Here is a 23,591-nt window from a genome sequence, read left to right on the forward strand (position 1 = left end):
AACATAAATTTTTCTGCGTGTAGTTTTTAAGCCCATTCCTTTAAAACAGTTTGTTGCATAAATTACATTGTTCGTAACTTAACAAAATTCGGCAACTTTTTGTTCCAAACGCCATGATTTTTGGGGCGGAACAATTAGTTTTTGTCTCTTTTTGCTCCATACGCCACACGGCATGGATATGGAACAAAAAAGTTCAAAGTTGTTTTATTCCATACGCCAGGCTTTATGAATATGGAACAAAAAGACAGGATTATTTGCGTCAGCAAGCGGACATTGAACATATTGACATCTGAATATCTCATAAACTATAGGAGATAGAAGAAACTCGATTAAAACATCTAAAAGAGCATGGTTTAAAATTTAGTAAGGTACCTTTATCTCAAAATGTCAAAAATGGCGTATGGAACATTTAAGCATGACACCGACGATATATTATGCTTGAGAGCATACCTAGTGCAGAATGAGATTAAGGGTATTTTGCTAGAAAAGAATGAGTTGGATCGTATATTTGACTTAAAGCTAGAACCTCTATTGAGTTTTCTCAAAATATGCAAGTGTTCCGAAAAATTAAGCTCGGGAAAATACCCTACTATGCACATTTTTGCCGTTTGGTACCATTGACTCCCAATTCATGAAACATTTGATAGCAATGATTGTTTACATTGCTTAAACGCTTTGTACCAGCAATGGCACATCTTATACGGATGTTTTTATTTCCGCCATTTAAGGAGATGATTTTTTTTATTAGAATAAAAAAGAAATGACGTAATAGCTAATGTTAAAGTAATGTTACTTGATATACAACGTGAGAACATAGAGTGTTCCAAGTATGAGCAGGAAATTACAATGACACATTTACACGAATTTTCAGAGTTTTTGGATCCAAATTTGGCAAAAAGACGAAAAATGGGCAACGCTCTAATTGATAGAGAAATTGATACATATTAAGCGAGTGCCGTATCTAGCCCGGCTGATGTTTTAAACTTTTGGAAAGAGTCTAATCGACAATTTTTAAAACAATTAACCAGGAAAATTTTGGCTATATCCATCAGCTCAGCAACGAGCGAAAGATTTTTTTCCACTTCAGGATAAATAAGAATATGTAAATATTAGTTTATAAGTAATTTTGCAATATGTATATTTTAGAACTGTATAAGAATATATTTAACAAATAATTGTCCAACTATATGAACATCTCTTTTTTATATTTGTAATTTCGTGCGTGAGTGTGCGTATTCGTGCTTCTTGAAAAACGCCGTGTTTGTGCGTGAATTTGCATAAAAATTTTGTTCCTTGTTCGTGCCTAATTTTTTAGGCACGCGCCCATCTCTAGTTCCAATATGGACTCAATCGGTCCACTCCTTCTGGTAGCTCCCACACAAAATTTCGGAAAAGGTCAGTTTAGGACCTGCTCTCGAATCGCTTTGATTTTTGTTGTAACAACTTGTATTCACCGCCACATAGCCGACGGTAAAAGTTTCATCAGGGGCAAGTCCATGCTTCCTGAGAAAATAGCCTTCGTAATATTTTGTCCAAACTTAGTTTAAGTTTGAAGATATGCCATATCAGTTCACTTCTTCAGGTACTTCCCCCCAAGAGTTCAAAAATGTTCGGAAAAATTGTGCGCCGATAACTCTTGGAGAAAGTAACCTATCCAAATATATATCAGGTTCGAATATGGACAATAATTGTCCACTCCTTCGGGTACCTGCCACACAAAATTTTGGATAAGTTCATTTTAAGAACTGCTCTAGAATCACTTTGGTTTTTGTTGAAGCAACTTTCATTGTCTCAATTACGGCGGTGAAAGTTTTTTCTGGGGCAAGTCCAAGTTCTTGAGAAAACAGCCCGAAAAGTGTAAAAACCCTCTATGACACCATGTAGTGGCTAGAGAGCACGACAACTCTCGAACCAAACACTGAGTTGATCTACACTTTTCATATCGTAATATTTCTTCGAATATTAAATGAAATTCGAAGGTGATGCTTGTAGATCAACTCCTTCCGGTACCTCCCCCACAAAAAGGAAAATATTAGCTAAAATAGTACGCGTGATATCTTAAACAGAGAAACCCGGTTAAGTGTCTGTGCGAGGATCCCTTGAAAATGTTTACCTAGTGGTCCTGTTTACAGCGATATCATGTTTTTCGTAGGCAAGTACATGCTTCCTGATATAAATGCCTAAAACCTGTGAATTATATGGTGACCAACTGAAACGACAGGTGGTCGCGATATCTTTCGAGGGGAATGACACCCAAAATAAGACCCACTTTCAAAATGGAATATGTAGGTCCATTCCTTTCGATACCTTTCCCTCAAAACTTTTTGAGATTCTATCCAAATCCATATTTTTGTCGGTTAATACGCCCATAATTTTCAAAACCCTTTAAATATATAGGTTTTTTGACGAAAAAGGCGTTTTAATTCACACAGGCTGAAGGTATATCTCTGTCGGCAAAGCCGACTGATTCTTTTTTACTTGTTTTAGTTGAAATCGAAATTCTGACATTGAAAGTTCAAGTTTTTTTTTTAATTGACATTTTTAACTCCTCTTCGCTTAACTACAAGATTATTAGGTTCTTAGTGATCCCACAAAAACATATGCGGATCGGTTTATTCGTTTTCCAGCTACAGTGTGCACTGTAAACTGCTTTAGTAAAAACGCCGTTTCGTAGGCGGACATTTGTCGGAACACTGTGCAATATTTTTCAAAAAACAAAAAATCCGAAAGTAGCTCAAGCTGTGATCTATCAGGTGAAAACAAAATCTTCTGGATCTTTGGTAGATTTCTTATAAAATTTTCATGAAAAATTCAATTTTTCGTGCTCAATAAGTGGCCATAACCCCTTAATACCATTGCCTCTGCTGGAAAATTTGGTCTCACTTCGTGCAAAAAAATAATCCCGCCGATAAACAAGTAAAAAAGTGTCAGTCGCCTTTGCCGACAGAGATATGCCCTCACCCTGTGTGGATTGAAATACTTTTTTCCCAAAAAAAAAAACTTATATATTTAGATGGGTTTTCAAAATTTTGGGCGTATGAACCGACAAAATTATGGATAGGATTAAAGCTCAAAAATTTGCGCCGATATCGATAGATAGGGCTTTTTTATCACACTAGCCTACGAAAAACATAATATCGCTGTAAACAGGGCCACTAGGAAAACCTTGGGTAAAAATGTCCAAAGGATCCTCGAACCACACAAAACTATTGAACATTTGTGTGGTTGGTACCACAAGGATTGGACAGATAGGGCTCAAATTTGAAAATAAACTTAGTTTCGACAATATTTAGAGATCCAAAGTTTGGATCAAATCGGTTGCTACGTCTGTGAGAAATCGCGCGTACCATTTTAGCGAATATTTTCGAACTTTTGTGGATGAGGTACCGGAAGGAGTTTACCTATAAGCACCACCTTTGAATTTCATCTAATATTCGAAGAAATATTACAATATCCAAAGTATGGAAGAAAGCAGTATTGAGTTCGAGCTTTCCAGCCACTAGATATTGTGCCAAATGGGCTTTTTACAGCTTTCGGGCTGTTTTCTCAAGAAGTATTGACTTGCCCCTGAAAAAAACTTTTACTGCCGTAATTGAGGCAGCGAATGCAAGTTGCTTCAACAAAAATCATTGATGATCAAATCAAAAATAAAATCTTTTGATATAGAAGAGCAATTACTAATGATGTAGGAATAAAACTTACCATAGTATTTGTGAACATTGAAAATTGGGATAACCAAGCAGGACTATAGGAAAGGTTTGGAGTTTCAATTAACTGACATAATTTCGCATATATATCTATCTAATGAAGTGCGATATATATATTAGTTTCCAAGCTTTGCCTTCGTCTGCCACAACAACAACATCCTAATACACCTGAAGATCGGCTTTACCACCCGTGAAACGTAGTGTAATGGTTGGATGCGTGGGACTTCGGTAGACTCCTAATTTATCAATGTATCTCTAAAGGCCTTACAGCTCAACTCGAAAGAGAATTAATTAAAAATCAAAGTGATTGGGGAGCAGGTCTTAAAGTGAATTTATCCAACATTTTGTGTGGGAGGTACTAGAAGAAGTGTACAAATATAGTCCATATTCGAACCTGACCTATATCTGGTAGATATATTAGGATGTGTAAAAAATGGGCCAAATCGGTCACTCCCATCAAGAGTTATTATGCGCAAAATTTTTGGACTTGCCCCCGATGAAACTTATACCGTCGTATGGGGGGCTGTGAATACTAGTTGATACAACAAAAATCAAAGCGATTAGAGAGCAGGTCCTAAACTGAACTTTTCCGATATTTTGTGTGGGAGGTACCCGAAGGAGTAGACCGATCAAGTCCATATTGGAACCGCATCTAAGTCTGAAAGAAATTTTACGATGTGCAAGGTATGGACCAATTCGGTTACTTCCTACAAGGGTTATCGTGCGCACAAATTTTCCGAAAATTTCCGAACTTTTGTGGGGGAGGTACCGGAAGGAGTGGACCGATATAACTCATCTTCGAACTTAAACTAAGTTTGAACGAAATATTACGAACGCCAGCTTTTGGACCGAATCGGTTGATCCGTTCGAGAGTTATCGTGCGCTCCAGCCAGACAGACAGACAGACGGACGGACATGGCTAAATCAACTCCAAATTGTTTGAAACACATTTCGTCCAAACATACTTGGGGTCTAAAACCATTATTTCGATGATGCTTTTGGATAAAATGAAATGTTTTTAGACTTGGCAAAAAATATTGGCCTTAAAAGATAATTTGCGTGGAAGCTGTGGCTCTATTTACATATGTATGTTAAAAAAAATGGGTAAAAATGGGTTGAAGCCAACGTGACTTTTTTTTGTTTTCTCTCGATTTGTGATTAAACCACATTTTTCCCGATTTTCCTGTCAAAGTGAAAGTAGAAGCCAACTAAATAAGGATCATCCCACCAATGTATAACTTTTCAAAATTTGATCTGCGTCTACCATTAAATGATGCTGACATTTTGAAGCCAGATTTTAAGTGTTTTTTGAAATTTTCTTCTAATTTCGTTCCGCAGACAGGTTTTTCAACAAATCTTATATAGGAATGAAGAACTCACGATTCTGATTTATTTGATATATGTGTCGTGAATGTAGCCTTCACAGCTTCAGAGAAATCTGTATCCAAATACGAACATTTTGTTCGAACAAATTTCTAAAATTTGGGGAGCAGGTCTTGAAGTGAATTTATCCAAAATTTTGTGTGGGAGGTACTAGAAGAAGTGTACAAATATAGTCCATATTCGAACCTGACCTATATCTGGTAGATATATTAGGATGTGTAAAAAATGGGCCAAATCGGTCACTCCCATCAAGAGTTATTATGCGCACAATTTTTCCGAACATTTTTGAACTTTTGTGGGGGGGGGGGGGGGGGTACCTAAAGGAGTGGAACGATATGGCTTATCTTTGAACTTAATATAACTTTGCACAAAGTATTATCCAATACGAACATTTTGTGCGAACAAATTTCTAAAAATCATATATTTGGGGTCTAATTTTTACAATTGTCATTCGATTTACACGTACATGATTGCAAATTTTAGATTTTTACGTCCAAATTATATTTCAAATTATATTTCAAAAAATATGTACAAATTAAAAGATATGGTGTTGCTGTACATGGATATCACATGCGGACAAAACGATTTTGAGAATTACGCGATTTACACATATTTTAATAATGCATATAAGTTAAAGCGGTTTATTTTAAATCTATTTCCGTTTAAGAAGTCTAATGATTTATTTCAACAACCCGAAAACTTTCCTTAATGGGAAACATTCTATGTGAATGTAGATAAAGCAAAATCCGCCCATTTTCTAGGGAGTTTCAAGAAAAATAAAAGAAGTACTCCTATAGAATTTTTTCAATATTTTCAACTCTAGAATGCATGTGAAAACTATTATTCCAAACCAAAATTTGTTTTGTAACACAAATATGTGCTTATTTTGGCTATAATATCCTAACTACTATCCCGATGATTATAAGTTTGGTCTCATTTGATTCCCCACGAAGTCGAATTTTTTGAAAATATAGGTCCAGTTTTAAAGAAAAACTGGACCTATATTTTCAAAAAATTCGGATCACATTTAAAATTTTGTCAATTTTTTGTAAATTCCGCGAATGCTGAGTAACATTTTACAAATATTATGCAATCTACTTAATGACGTCACTTCGTGATAACTTTTTAGTGACAATTGTGGTCAATAAAATAATTAGCGTTTTTATAATATTTTTTTCTTAAAAGCAGAAGTAAAACCGCGATAACATTTGTCCTCAACAACCAAAAATTTGGTCGCGAGCGGATTTGTACTGGAGAATTTTTTTCTTAAACCATGTACCAAAAATCGTTAATGTAGCGCGAAGAGAAAAAATTCAATTTTTTGGAAATGAAATATGAAATAATTGAAAACATTTCCCATATACCCTCGTTAGCATAAATGCTGAGGGTATAATAAATTCAATAATTCTCTTTTGACTGGTGGACTAGTTTAAAACTGGATTTTTTTCATTTAACCGAAAACAAGTAACCGAAAATGTCCTACTTTTCTAAAAATATCTTTTCATACGCAGAATTTGGTGCTACAATTTTTCTCAAAACACTTTACCAAATTGTCCATGTCAAAAAAGCAAAATACAAAAACAATTGTACCCCTACGCAGCAACTAAAAATTACAAGAAATAACCACAAGAAATCAAGAGGATTCAAAACATCTTGGCAATTGGTGTCTGGTTAAACATACAGGCTTATGTTAAATGCCTTCGTTTATAATTGAATTGTTTTTATTGTAGTCATAAATGATAACAGAATATGTATTCTTGAGATTGTCATTTTAGAGTGTCAATAAAATGTAAGCGGTGAAATTTTGTTGGGAATTTTGTTCTTTCCCCGTTTCATTTTTGTTTGTGTTGCAGTTCTGACGCATACTAGTATTGGAGGAGGTCTTTTGTTGGGTGGAATGAGTGCACACAAAGTGCACCATGGCTAAATACCGATATTTGTTTAAGAATTTCTTTTGGCATTTTTTCTTTTCATAATTTTGGGTAAATAAAATATGACGATTCATTGCTGGCAATTGAAAGTTTAGTAGGTCGCGGTTTCCAGCAAATTAGTGTGATGGAGTCGTTATTATACAGCGGGTAAGCGTGAATGAATAAAGGAATGACCCAATTGTTGGCGACACTAAGTGCTGATATTTGTTAAGAACCATTTCATTTTGTTTGGCATTATTCATGCATTGTTTGCATGAAAACAGTCATTGGCCAATGTACAATGTGTTACATTCTTTCCTGGTGGAACTTATACAAATTAGGGATGTCATTTCAGTTTATTGTAAAAGTTTACTGCGTAAGTGATATCTATCAAATCACATTAAAATTTAAGCTATTAGCAAATTAGATTAGCTAGGACTAAAGCAATAATGCCTCTCTAAACTTTGCTGTCGCCTTACAAATCACCAGTCAATTTAATAAATTCTCCAGCTCTTTGTCATCATGATTATGCATAATCCGGCAAATTCAATACGTCAACAAAATAGTTTTGAAAGAACAAAAAATCCCAAACAATCTAGCCTTATGATTTATCTAACCTTTTTTCTTCTACACAAAATACTCGATTACTCTACTTCAATGTAAATCAAATTCATGACTTGTGCCAAAAAATAAACGTTCTATAAATAACCACTTGGCACGGATAGAGGAGAACAGGCGTCACTGGCGACCAAACAAGCATTTCCAAACAGATGTGAATTTGGTCTATAAGCGAATTAAATTGCACAAGTCCGCTCCCTTGAAATATAAAAGAAAACTGACGGACGGCTGTGGTGTGTGCGCATGCGCGTTATGCCATGTCGCCCATTATCATTGTGGCACACAATACAATTAGTCATACATTTAACGAGACTAATGAAGCTGAAAAAATGTTGAATGAAAATCCAATTTACGCTCACTTAGAACACCATGAGAACTAAATAGATTTTGTTGGTTCGCTTGGCTAATGTTTCGAGATTTTAGGTCTTAATCATGGTTAACTGTCAGCTTCTTGGTTATCGTTGGATTGCACTTTAGAGTCTTAACTATTGTCTTAATTGCTTTACTACAAAGCATATGAATATGCTTGAAAACTAGTAATGTTGGGCACAGTGGTTGAAATAAAGTTAATGTTGAGGCAGTGAAGAATATTTACGTTGCCCAATCGTATTGTTCTATAGAGAATGCGACTATATTTACGACTTCCGAGTTCTATATTTGAACAGATCTTTATAAGGCGCGAGTAATGTTTTATACATCCTTAGCCTTATGGTTACATAGGGTATATAAATGAATTCCAGAATATATAGATGTATGGTCGGCTCGTTAGCTTTATAACTCTCGAAAGAGATTAATCAATTTCGTCCAACTTTGTAAATCATATTATTTCTTTCCAACTTAGATCAAGTTCGAAAATGGACCATACGGTCCACTCTTTGGGAAACAGCCACACAAAAGTTCAAAAAAAGTTTTTTTTTTATCCAGGAATACCTGCTCCGAGCTCTTTTGGTACGTGCCGGGATATAGACGAACCCTTAGCCAGTATGGATCTGTTCCGTTTGCCAGATCCGCATCCTCCACTTGTCAACAATGGTTCGATGTAATGGATCTTGAGAATGGGTGCATTTCCGAGGGTACCCTGGCCTTAGCCGTACCCGGGATTACTGTGATAGGTATGTTGCAGCGCCAGAACATAGCCCAGTGTGTCTCAAAAAAAATTAATCGATTTGATACAAACTTTGTACATCATAATTTCCAGCTTAGATCAAGTTCGAAAATGGACCATACGGTCCACTCTTTGCGGAACATCCAAACCAAAGTTAATTTTTTTATCTAGGAATACCCGCTCCGAGCTATTTTGGTCCTTGCCGGGATATAGACTAACCCCTGGCCAGTATGGATCGGTTCCGTTTGCCAGACCTGCATCCACCATATGTCAACAATGGTGCGATGTAATGCATGTTGAGAGTGGGTGCATTTCAGATTTTGTCCTGGCCTTATTGGCACCAGGGATTACTGCGATATATATGTTGGGGCTTGCTGTGCCAGAACACCGCCCAGTGTGTCTCGAACTTCGTCGTCGTCGGAATACGAAACGCCCCTGTAGCCTCCCCAATAACAACAAACGCAGCATCTAACACCACAAGTTGTTGTTCGACCGCTAGGAAATGCATTATTCCTGTAATTCAATTGCTACGGACTCCGCAATAAGGTAAGCGAAATTGTGGACTTTATGAGTCGGAAAATCATCATAGTCGCCGCGATCCAAGAAACAAAGCTCTCCTCCACCTGTATCTTGCAACGTTGTAATATCGCACAAGAAGCGTAGGGGGCGAACTTACATTCCTAATACATCACTCTGTCCAATACAGACATATTTCGCATGAGCTTGACTCTAGTAACCCATACATGGAATGTATGGGGGTAGCAGTAAAATGTAAAATGTGTGTCAAGGTAGGGCTGTTTAATGTGTACATGCCGCCGATTAATAGCATTGCCCTGCGTTATATGCTCGATATTAGTTCGCTTTTAGAGGACAATAACCGTCTGGTGCTATGTGACTTCGGCAACTCCTCATTTCGCTTGACCCAGCCCACCTTCCTGTCATCGTCTCCCTAAATAGACCACCGACTTCATAAATTCTGAACGCCGTACTTTCCTTAACCATGGGAAAACTGATTGGCAAGGGTTCATAGAATTTACCAATCACCGCTTTAAAGAGCTGCCCATTCCCTCAGATCCTCGGGTAGCTGTGAGAACTTTCCGAGACATCATATCTGCACCAACCGCTTGCTACATACCTGCTTGTCAAATGTCCGAAATAAGACCAAATTTCCCAGCAGAGGCGACGGGACTAGCAAATTAGCGTGATGAGCTTCGTCGTACGAACCCTGAAGACCCACGTGTTAGAGAGCTAACTCTTGAAGTCAACAGGCTAGTAGGCGAACATAAGCGGAAAAGTGGCTCGACGACCTGAAGCTATGAAACATTGGTACAGGTGTAAGTAAATTGTGGGCAACGGTTAAATCACTCTCGAATTCGGGAAAGGATGACAGAACCGATGCTACTTTTAACGGCGTGACAGTAACTGACCCAAAGGGGTGCGGGTGCTATTTAAAATGGCTGTTCATAGAGCACCTTGAGAGTGATAGGGCGAAACGGAGTGTGCTACGTCGTATAATAAGAACACCACAATTTGGCGATGCTGCAGATGCCATCCCCCACCCAGCCACGTCAGCAGAGATCTTTATGATCTAGAGTGAATTCCATAGGTATAAAAGAGGACCTGTAGACCAACGCGCGGTAGGCTTGGTTAGCATTCACACTAAGACGGTTGTAGTGAATTGACGGTACGATTTCAAACACATGCCCGGCATGTGGGTTGGGACCGCATTAGTTTAGCTGCCCACCTAACCCCACTCAGCTGTATCCTGCAAAATTTTGTGAGTCTGTATACCGAGGAACCTGAACCTGATAACTGGAATAATATCGGACAACTCCTTCTAGTACCTACCTCACAAAAGTTTAAAGTTTCGCTTAAATGCAGTTTCAAGACTGTTCGAAGGGGTTTCCCTGGGAGGCAAAAGCAAAAGCCCCAAGTCCCCCATCTAAGACAAGCTTTATCCCATATGGAGAAGACTGCAGTGTAATATCTTCAAATAGATATACAAGGGCTACTATATAAGTCTCTGCCCTAATATTGAAAAAGCGAATATTTATTACACTGAGAACACACATTTTGGGGCAGAGATAATTCCCTTTGGAGATGAAAGCCTTTGGTGAGTATATTAAGAATCCCAAAGGACAGATCCGCCGTGAATCGAACTTCCCCGTTATGGCGTGATGAAGTTTTTGCTAAGCCGTCAGGAATTAGCGTTATATCTTTGTTCACTGTTGCTTTAGCTTATTTTTGAGATGAGGTGCAATATCGAATCTTAGCTGGGGAAGAAATGCCTCTATCACACGGTATGTTACATGACGATCTTGCATTATCAGTTCAATCACGGCATCAATGTGTTCGGGCCCAACGGCCGTTGTTGGACGACCTTTCCGACCTTTATCTTTGAGCGAGCGTCGGGCACGATTGAATTCATTAAACCATTGTTTCACAATGATATAAGATGGTGCTTTAAATCCAACCAATACTTCCCAAGATACCCAAAAATGTTCCATCATTTAGGGTCACTTATTTATACAAATTTGCAGAAAAACAGAGTTCAGTTACCCCGCTTACGACTTAAAATTTACGCTAAAGACTCCCAAAACTTCATATGAAAAAATTCGAGATCCAAAACTATAGTCTACCTTCCCTTATGCCATATAAACAACGCCTTAATTTAACTACCAATAAATAAAAGTTGTTTTAATAAAATATTAAAACTACGACTCTGGGATTAAGCCTGGCTATTAAAAACAAAAACAACAAAAATCAAATCTCCTGGTATTATTTTTTGTACTGTCATAGAATGAATTTATTTACTTTTTAATTGTGTTTTATTATTTTTTGTTATTTAACGGAGACTCCATAAAGTATGCTACAGTTTTGACTTTATCTCAATTCAGGGAATATGTCTATGGTAGAAATTCAAAATGAAATTGAAATACATAGAATTCGAAATACATAGATTTTAAAGTTAAACCCTTCCAATTATTATAAGTCTTCTTTTGTTATAGTTTGAATATTTCGAAGAGATTTATGGCGTTCCGGTTAATTTAACGTTAATATTAACTTTTAATGTGAAAATTATATTTTTAGTGTCTATAAATTGGTTTATTTTACGTTTCACAGTAAAAGGAAAAATATAATAACGACAGTATAAAGGTAAGGTCACATTAGGAAAATATTTGCTCCAGCGCACGATGGGGCCAATGGCACGATTTTGAGGCAAAAAGTAATTTTTTCCAGTCAGTGTTTGAAATCAAATAATAACCGAATTATATTTTTAACACTTTCAAACCTCTAAAACCAAAAAAATTACTATCTGGCAACGGCCCCCGGCGACATGCCAAGCTGCCAAAGATGTCATAATTTTCATTCCGTTTATTTCTGACATTCAGTCGTAATTAAACAATTTAAGTATTTTGGCGCCAAACCCTGATCTGTTGACATTATATATTTATTAAAAATGGAAAATACGGGTAATGGCATGTAAATTAAGATTATTATTAAAAATGTAAATGTTATATTAGATGTGGTCAATAATTTGTTGTGTCAATAAGTGATGTTTTTTGATGTAGTCTGTGGTATCGTCCATGTGTTCTTTGGAGTAGAACTTTCAGTATCGGGGTGTATTCTCGTAAAAATATGTATCTGGTGAAAGGTGACAATGCCGGCTAACAGATTTTGAAAAGAAAATGTGCGTATACATGCGAAAAAAAAATATCAGCTTCCAGATTTCGTAAAACTTAAAAATTTGGATATTTTTAATTTTTCGTTGGAAAATCAGCGAAAACCTAAACACGTTATAGACTGGATTTCTGCGAAATTTAATCGAGGTGTCAAAGACAACTTCGTGACGGGAGTTAAAACACAAGTTTATCACATTTTATAACCAAAAATGGATAAAAAATTGGAGGTCAAAGTCGTGTATTACAATTTGAAACCTTAATGTTAGCTAGCGACACAGTATTTACGCTAGAAGAAGGTAAATGATACAAAGAAGAGAGGGCGCCCTAATGTGGATTATGAACACGGCACAATACCAAGCTCTTGATTCATGCCGCCTTTGTTTCGGCCAATTTCTCAAACGAAAAATATTTAAGCTATGTTCTCAAGGAAATTCGATATCAACCAACTAAAATAAAAACAAGTAAGAAAAGTCTATAGTCGGACGGAGCCGACCATGGGATACCCTATACCACTATCCCTGGACAATCGCTCTCCACGGAACTTCTTTTTAATGATTGTGAAAATTTATTTATCTTAGTGCTTTTTATATTTTTTTTTTATTATGATTTTTAATTGTAATAAATATTTCGAAAATAAAAAAAAAAAATAAAATAAAAAAATTTATTTATCAAATATCAGAGATGTAATGTATAATACTTATGAACAAAACCACAAAGTTATCTAGCATGACAAAGACATTTTTGTAGCAGGAAATTAAAATTTAGTTCACACAAACTAAAATAAAACCCACTTATGTAGAACTACTACTTCCGTTGTTTAACCGCTACGTTATTGAAATTTGTATCAATTTCACACAAAAGTTTCAGTCCATTTAACCCGCTAAGTATTATCTGATCTTCATGTTGGTTTGTACGCTTCTTCTTCATCATAAACTCAAACTTTGTTTAAAATTTTGCGGGTTATTATTTTGACCTACAGAGCCGCAACAAAATTGGTTAAAATTTTGTTTTTGGTCCATTTCATCCCCCGAACATTTCACGATCATCACCAAAAACTAATCATTTCTATACTGGCCCGAACCCAACCTCCTTAAAAAATTCGTTACAATCGGTCCATAATTACGGCCTTAAGCTTGTTTACAATTTTTAATGGACGGACACACATCGCTAAATCGCTTTACCTCGTCGAGATATGAATTTTGGCATACTAAATAAGGGGTCCAGGACGAATATTTCGTGGTGTTACATAAACTTTTGGAGAGACAATATGTAGCATGGGATAAAAATGTGGTTTTCTACACAGAACCCATTATATATTACGCAGTAGGCCCGTTATCTAGTAAACACTTTATTGCAATTTACATCAGAGGAAAGGTCAGTATTTTTTTTTCCATATGTAGGCTACTTTGCGAAATATATATGTCCTCAAGGAATTAAAATATCGACCAAAAATAAAATTTTTATATTTTTCATACAAAAGTAAGGTCCATTTCACCCGCCAAAGAATATCAGATCATCATTCAAAATTGTAGGCATCTTTTTCGACCAATACTCTTACCCGGTGCAAAATTTCGTGACTATTGATGTATAATTGCGACTTCTAGCGAGTTTTTTATTACACTACAAACAAATAACGGAATATATTAGGCTGTAACGCTGTTATCTGATCATGCACACCAACATAATTGGCATCAATTGAAAGTTCAAGCGTTGCACTTTCAAGTATAACTCACTTGTCCGGAATGTCACTTCCAGGAATTAAGATATAAGCTGTATATTAAAAATTTTCACAATTTTCACACAAAAGTTTTGGTCCATTTAACCCTCTAAATACTATCCGATCGCAATCTCAAATTGCAAGCTTCTCCTTTGTGATATACTCTTACCTTATTTAAAATTACGCGTTGATCGGACTATTATTGAGACCTACAGAGCCGCTAGAAAATTGGATAAATATGATGTTTTTGGTCCATTTCACCCGCTAAATATTTCACAATCATCACCAATAAGAATAGGGATCTATTCTGATCTGAACCCGACCTCCATACAAAATTTCGTGACGATCGGTCCATAATTGCGGCCTGGAGCGTGTTTACAATTTATAATGGACAGACGGACGGACAGACACACATCTCAAAATCGCTTTATCTCGTCGAGATATGAAGATTGGTATACCACATTGGGGGTCTCCGACGAATATTTCGCGGTGTTACATGAATTTTTACCAAAACAAACTTATAATACCCTTTTCCACCTTGTGGTATAGGGTATAAAAACAATTAACTTCGACAGAGAAAATTTATGAACGATATATCCAAATTTGAACCGATTTCGATATAATTTGGCATACTTTTTTCTAGACTTAATTCCGTCACGCATTTTAAATTTCATCGAAATTGGACAGAATTTGCGTGTTTGTTGCACCAAATACCTCAAATCGGGCGAAAATATATATGGGAGCTATATCCAAATCTGAACCGATTTCAAAATAACTTAGCAAACTTATTTTCAGTCCGAATTCCGCCACATATTCCAAGTATCATCATAATTGGACAGCATTTTCCTGTTTAGTCCATCAATTACTCGAAATCGGGCGAATATATATATATGAGAGCTATATCTATATATGAACCGATATCAACCAAAATTGGCAGATTAGTTTCTAGGCAGATTATAAACCTCTGCAGGTCTAGCTTGCCCCTGTGATTTTTTGCCTCAAAAACCTGTCTTCGGCCCCATCGTGCAGCGATAGGCAGTGTGCGCTTGCTCACAGCAAGTGAGCATAAATTTCAATGCATTATTTACGCTCACTTGTATTCAGTAAGCGCACACTGTCTGTCGCTGGAGCAAATGTTTGCCTAATATGACCTTACCTTAAGTAACTTAATTTTGTTTGATATTGACTCTTGTCAATCACCCAGAAGTTCACAATATGGTCATTATTGTTATCTGATGAGCCGAGCTTATAACAGGCTTCTAAATCTAAATCTGATTCAGCATTTTATGGAGGTGATACATTTCGGTGCCAATTTCTCGGGAAGTATTGGCCCCTAGGGAAAAATAGATATTACAATTTCAACACGATCCAAGTGGGTGGACTATTTCGTTCCATTCCATTTGGTATTTCCTCCAAATTATTCAATGTCTTAAACAAGTGGTGAATATTGCGCAGGAAGTACCTAAAGGAATTTGCCGACATAACTCATATTGGAACTTCATCTAAGTTTGGAAGTTACCCCGTTGGATAGTTATCGTGTCTAAGTAGATCGCCTTATGATGTTTACAATCTTTCGGACCATCATTATGTTGGGTAAACAGGACACAAGGACTACCATTCAAGAAGAAGACTGCTCTTAATCATAATTTTTGAGCTTTTGTGGTTTCGATACTCGAAGGATTTGTTCAATATAGTCAAACATTGAACTTCATTTGAGTTTCAATGAAATATTACGGTGGACAAAGGTTGGACCAATGTTTATCACTACTTTTGGTGTTTATGGTGCAGATAACATAGTTTACCACTGTAGATTCGTTATAGCTTTCATAGCTTTAGGTAAGGAAGATTGGTTCGATCTCAAAAAAAAAAATTAGATCATAACCGGAATTTTTTTGTGTAGGAGGCACGGACAGATGGACTGAATGTGTTCCAACAAAAAAATTGGTATGGACATATCATTACCCATTGATTATTAAGTAATGATAACTCATTACGCTCTGCATTACTAGAAAGCGCATATATAAAAGGAACTCGTTATGAGCCAAAGGTATACACCCTTGTTATATCTCCCATAGAACGTCACCTCTTGATTTTTGTCTAATATGTATGTCTAATAATCTCTGATATTTCGCGTTTTCTTATAACCCGTTGTGAGGGAGTTCTCCGTCCCTCAATCCACTGTGCATTATATGTATTTCACAGATTAAGTAACAACCTATTTGTTCATGGCAGTATTATGTTTGGTGGGCGTATTTGAAAAACTTCATTTTAAGCGTCAGTATCTTGTCCATCAAGAGCACACTACTCCATAGTGTGTTAGTTCAGTAGAAATGCCTCAAACTAAAAGTTTCAAGTTCCTTTTGTCATAACGGCATTTAAATCCGTATGACATTAACTCATGTTGACGCTTATGTTGTTTTAACTTGTCCTTCCATTTGTTTTTGTTTTTTTTTCGTTGTGAGTGACAATTTTTTATAGCTTTCCTGTTATTCTTCACACGCTTTAATGGCGGACAGAAGAACATCAACAAGTTGTTACCGTACTGCACTGCAACTGACATTTATTACCACCAACAAAAGTGATTTATAACAGGATTTTGTAGGAGGGGAAATTTGAGCGTCTTTGCCAACATTTCAATGGAATTCTAAATTACTCAACAATGTTGTGACAGTTGGACGTCATTAGTCTGGTGGTATAACTGAGTGAATGGACGGATTAATGTGGGAGAAATTCTTGGGTTGTAAAAAACAGGAAAAAACAAGAATGGTGATGCTTGGACACAAGGATTGCCGGTATAATTTATGATAATATTGTTGCCTGGATTATATGTTGTGTTTTCTTAAAGATATATATTTGTCTGTTAATTAATTTAATTTTACAAGGAATTGGTTTCTTGGGGTAAAGGAACTTTATTTGAAGCGGAAAGCTTTTAAAGTTATATAACCATATGAGATCAAACCGTTTCTCAAATTAAGCCTAAAATAACGGCATATCATATGACCAAGACAACGTTTGTAAGGAATATGGTCATCCTGATCAATCGTTGAAACAAATCCTTGCTGTTTCAGTAGTTTTAGTTTTGAAGTGGACGAATATAAATATATGTAAATACGATTGATATTGAAACATTGCTGGATTAACAGTTACAACTTATACCTAAAGAATTTATTAAATTTTAGCAAAAATACAAATACATACTAAAAATAACTTTGGTCATAAGAAGTGTCTGCATTCATTCAACCTATAAATGTTAGCGTTTTACATCAGCCGACTTGTGAAATCTTGGTTTATCTTACACTAGCAAATTGACCGCTACTTTGTATGCAGAAAGAATATAAAAAAAACAATATTTAATATGGAAATGGCGAACACTTAAAATTTTGTTGCACAAATACCAATTTTAATAAATATTAAATTTCATTTAAGTAGTGTTCGTACTAATTTAGTTCGATTTTCAAAAACAAAAAAATGAAATCATGATATTGGTAGCGATCAGTAAAATTTTGCAACGCTGTCAGTTCGTTTTGACAGAAAGTAATGAAGAAGTTTAAGATTGGGGTAATACTTCAGAGTTAAAAACAATGAAATGAGATTGAAACTTCAACCAAAACAAAAGAAACAAAAAAAATCTGCCGTATCTCCTCCTTACACTTCAACAGCGAGCCACATTTTTTGAGGCATTTTCATTAAGGTTTTTTTTGCAATCAGAAGGTAAAATAAAGTACTAAATGGTAATACGAGTTTCCAAAAATTCCTCAATCCTACAGTAATCTTAATTCCAAATTTCAGGATTCCAGCACTATCCATTCGCTCAGATCCAAATTGTACTAAATTTAGTACTTTCCGGATCCATAAGTACGAATTTCCAAAACTACCTCGAGTCGACACTCCAACGGTAATCTTTATTCCAAATTTCAAGAAACCAGCTCTAACCGTTCACACAAATCCAAATTGTACCAAATTTAGTACTTTCCGTATCCATAAGTACGAATTTCCAAAACTACCATCATTCAAAATTTCAGAATTCTAGGTCTTCCCGTTTGCCTAATACAAAGGGTAGCACAAATGTTTTTTGCTATTTTCACATTTAAGAACCGGTCATAGATATTTCGTATGTTCCAGAAAGTTGTTTGCTGATATGTTTGCTACATTATTGTGGTCAATTGTTTTCTTGAATTTTGAACGGTTTACTATCTATGGAGCAGGAACCGAGAAAAGAGGATAAAAATCGCATTTGATTTGCTATTTTGACCATTAAGAACCGTTTCTACAGAGTTCTTATGTTCTAGAAAGTTGTTTACTATGATCTAAAGTACATTTTTCTAGTTGGTTGTTTGCTTCAATTTTGATCGGTTTGATATCTGTTGACTAAAATCCGAGAAAAAATTAAAAGGGAAATTTGACCTCGACGATTTTGACCCTGAAGGTGGGTTGAATGGATTTTATGTGTTCACAATTATTATTCTTTAAGACGAGAGCTACAACTTTTCCTCTACGAGTAAACCCAAATTCTTAGTTGTTAAGAAGATATGTGCCTGACAAAATTATCCCTTTTGCCATCTTTGTCTTTGGGGGCCTATAACCGCGAAAGTTGAAGTGATAGGGAAAAACGCCGGGACACATATCTTCTTATTTTTGCTCTTCTATCACGCTGCGGTGTCCGAATATGGTTAATAAACCATGACTCAAAGAATTACACACAGTGTAATCTAGGTTGCAGCCAGTATTATTTGTATACCTATTTTCCTGCTTGTAGCCCGCTGATGCAGTTGATGATATTTTACTGTGTATTAGGGTGGACGGCAATTGGAATATGTGTGTATATTTTCCTAATAATAGCCAATGATAAGAAAACTGATACTCTTCCGAAGATAAAATAATAACCTACCGTATTTTAATGCTGCGAGACACCAATGTTGGGAAAAAGTCAAAGGAAACTGTCCAGAGACTGCTTTGGCAAAGGGTAAAAATAGGTTTCGGAATCGCTAAATAACATTTTAAGATTTTACGATATTTGGTTAAGGGTAGAATAGCGATTTCTTGATTTCACTATAGATTCATTGGGTATGGGAAACTGGTATATACGCCAATGTTATCATACTCCTAGATAACACTACGTGTTGTCAGTCGCCATTTCCTTCGGAAAGATTGGCAGTATTTGGCGCAATAAAGCACTTAGTATGGTTGACGTACGACCATTTGTTGGGTTGTTTACAGTGAATTGAAAAAAATCATTTTGCAAACAAATAAGAAAGGCGTTAAGTTCGGCCTGCCGAACTTTTTATACCCTCCACCACCACTGTATTGCAGTAAATATGAACAATTAGTAACTGCTAAGCAATTTCTCTACGTTAAGTATAATTCCTTGAAGGAGAATAATATCTACACTGATGATATTCACTATATACTGATAATATTTTGAAAACAAATCCAGCTTTGGAACCGGTTTTAAGTAACCGATTGAGCTCATATGTATATCATTCGAAAGCTTTTAGAATTGCCAATCACATGTAGGTTCCCATATCAGGAAATATGTATCGGGGTGCACTCATTGATATTAGAGAAGTCTCCCTTGTCGCTAATGGGATGTTTGTGGAACAATTATTATATTCTTATTTAAGCTTGATGTGATAAGGTGGCTGAATCCACAAAGTTATTTCTTACAATAAGTTTTTTGTTCAGTAAAGTAATTTTGATTTGCTGAAAGCAAATGGTCGGCCCCGTCCGACTATAGCCTTTGCTTACTTCTTTTCTGTATGGAGATTTTCTACATATTGAGATTCTAAAATCCCAGTTTACATCCACTTTAGAAGGATAATGTTGCAACACTCGTTAAAAGAGATAAACGCTGTCCTTCCTCTACTAAACATAGTACCAAATTACAACAATCTCGGTTCAAAATTTTGACAAAAAAATTCGAAATACATACAAATGGGCAACAATAAGACCTGTACCGACAAATTTCTGGTGGGAAGTTTTACACACCCAACGAAGACTAAATACCAAATTTCAGCCACATCGGTGGAATGTTGAGGCCACAACATTCAAAATACCAAAAATCGGAAGATACCGTTCTATGGGGACTATATGAAGACGTGGACCCATACCGACAAAATTCAGACAAAATTCTATCCTAAAAATTGCGAGCTAAATCTTGATTTCAACAGACGAACGTGGCTATTTCGTCGTAGAATTTTGTACGGATCAGGAATATATACCTTATAAGGTCTCCAACGAATATTTGAATGAGTTACAAAATAAATGACAAATTTAATTATATAATTTAATTTCGTTTCGACATACAGAAACAGTGTTTAAGTCTTTGTATGTCAATATATATCACTATGAAAAACTGGTTTAATGAATTCAATCGTGGCCGACAATCGCTAAAAAAACGAAGGCCGTGAGGGTCTTCCAAAACCGCTATTGGAAACCTCAAATGTCAAAGTACAGTCGTATCGGTCAAAAGTAATATGGGCGCTATACCGAAACAATGACAATTTTCAGTGGACCTGAAGTGACAAATTACAGTTAGTTCGTTTAAACAATTTATCTGAAGTCGCCAAAATTCCGAAAATCGGGGGTACCGTTATATGGGGGCTAATGGGTCATATCGGTCCACGTTTTGATATAGCCGCAGAGAACGGTACCTCCCGATTTTCGGTGCTTTTTAGATTTGTCTGAAATTTGGTATTTTGTCTTCGTTGAGGGTATACAACTTTCCACCTGAAATTTGTCGGTTTAGGTCCACGCCTTCATATAGACCCCATAGAAATGTACTTCCCGATTTTCGGAATTTTGAGGGTTTTAGGCATTATGCCACCGAAATGGCTGATATTTGGTATTTATTCTTCGTTGGGGGTATAAAACTTTCCACGTGACATTTGTCGGTTTAGGTGCACGCCTTCATATAGCCCAGATATAACGGTACCTCCGATTTTCGGTATTTGGAAGGTTGGCTGATATTTGGTATTTAGTCTTCGTTGGGGTATAAATCTTTCCACGTGACATTTGTCGGTTAAGGTGCACGCTTTCATATAGCCCAGATATAACGGTACCCCCGATTTTCGGTATTTTGAAAGTTTTGGCCTCAACGTCCCTCCAAAATGACTGAAATTTGGTATTTTGTCTTCGTTGGGGGTATAAGACTTTCCACTTTCCACGTCTTCATATAGCCCCCATAAAATGGTACCTCCCGATTTTCGATATTTTGAAAGTTGTGGTCTGAATATTTCACTGAAATTCGTGAAATTTGTTATTAAGTCTTCATTGGGGGTATAAAACGTTCTACCTGAAATTTGTCCATATCCGTCCACACCATCCCCATAGCCCCGGTATTTTGAGGATTTTATCACACCGAAATGGCTAAAAGTTGGTATTTAGTTTTTGTTAAGGGTATAAAACTTTCCAACTGATATTTGTTGGTATAAGTCCACGCCTTCATATAGCCCCAATAGAAAGGTACCTCTCGATTTTCGGTATTTAAAACGTTTTTGCCTCAATATCCCAATCGAAATGCCTGAAATTTGGTATTTAGTCATCATTAGGGGTATAAAACTTTCTACCTGAAGTTTGTTGGTATTCCACGCCTTGATATAGACCCCATAGAAAGGTACTTCCCGATTTTCGGTATTTTGAAGGTTGTGGCCTCTATATCTCTATAAAAATGGGGGTACTTTCCACCTGAAATTTGTCGCCATAGGTTCACGTTCTCATATAGCCCTCATAGCACGGTGCCCTCTGATTTTCCATATTTTGAAATGGCTGAAATTTGGTATTTAGTCTTCGTTGGGGGTATACAACTTTTCACCTGAAATTTTTCGGCATAGGTCCACGTCTTCATATAGAGCCCATAGAACGGTGCCTCCCGATTTTCGGTATGTATTTAGAAGATTGTGGTAAAGGGTGGTTTTAAAAAATCGATGTCAAATTTTTCTAGGGGGTTGATTATTTTTGTGCTTGGCCCCCGCTGACATTTTCTTCTACCCAAATTTGAGGACATCGATACAATTGAAGCGTTCTGCTTTTCAAAATAGTCAAGCTTAATCTCATAGTCGTTGTTTTTATGTTTTACTAAAACAACTTTAATTTATTAGTGGGAAAAATTTACGATGTTTACCAAGGGGCAAGGCAGGGAAGACTATAGTTCCGGATCTCACCACAGATCCTCATCAGTTCCCTTGTTTCTTGTGGAAAGATTTGGTTTTGTCCGCAAGTGCAGTTGATTGAGTTTAGGTTGTGCCAAAGAAATTCTCGATCAGAGTGTTTCTTTGGACACGTATCTATTTGAGCGAGCAATTGACACTTGGGTATAAAAAATTTCTTGTTGAAAAACTAGAAACAAGGAAACAGATGAGGATCTGTGGCGAGATCCGAAACTATAGTATTCCCTGCCTACCCCTTAGTAAACATCGCCAATTTTTTCCACTAATAAATTAAAGTTGTTTAATAAAATGTTTAAACAACGACTACGGGATTAAGCCTGACTAAAGCGTTTTGCTACGATTGAGGAGATAAAAGAATAAAAAATCGAAACAGAAGTTGCTGTCGCGAAATTTTTCGAGGATTGGAAAAAACGCTTGCATAAGTGTTGTATATCCGAGGAGGATTACTTTACAGGAGACAAAATAGTTACTGATGAATAAATAAATACAGCTATTTTGATTCTTTCTTTACTTCTTCTTAAACCGGCTGTTCAGTTCGCCGTCTCAATCACTACTGACTTTATTTATTAAGCACACAGCATTCTTTTACTTCTTCCTTAACTGACTTTTTAGTGCGCGCTACAAATATCAACTGACTGACTCCCTCAAAATTCCCTCGCATTTATAACCAATCCCATCTCGTTGTAGACGTTTCTAGAAGATCTGGCAACATCTCTGTTGCACAGACACACAAACCACCATAAGCGAACAACAACACACACACGCAGAGAAAAAAAAAATTTGATCGAACAATATTCCAAGAGCAAAATATGTATTGTTAACATATTGTTGGATTCCTTATGTAGTATTGTGAATCCCACAATCGTTTTTGTTAAATCCAAAAATAGTTTGTGTCAACTGAACAATATTTCTCTCTTTTCTTCGAAAATTTGTTTCTGTTCTCTCGCTATTCGATGCCGTGTTGAAAAAAACAATTTTGGTGAGTTGTTGTGTTTGTATGACATGCTGCCTTTATCTTTGTTTTTGTATGTATGTATACCAACAATGAGACTCTTGTTTTTTTTTGTTTCTGTTTTGTTTCGTTCTTCTTCTTTATTTCATTCTCCTTTCCTTTTCATGTTTGTTATGGTGTTTAATTATTCCTTATGTTGTGGTGGCTGCTTGTGGCGTTTTGTTTGTCTTTGTTGTCAGCTAAAGTAGCAAACCATGTATTGCGTTCATCGTAATATTATACGCGATATTTATATCAAAGTTGTGTGGAAAGTGTATATGAGAAGTATATACACTCAAATCAAAAAATTTA

The sequence above is a fragment of the Musca autumnalis genome, unplaced genomic scaffold, assembly GCF_047663935.1.
Source record: "Musca autumnalis isolate F117 unplaced genomic scaffold, ASM4766393v1 scaffold_5, whole genome shotgun sequence".
Lineage (NCBI taxonomy): Eukaryota > Metazoa > Arthropoda > Insecta > Diptera > Muscidae > Musca > Musca autumnalis.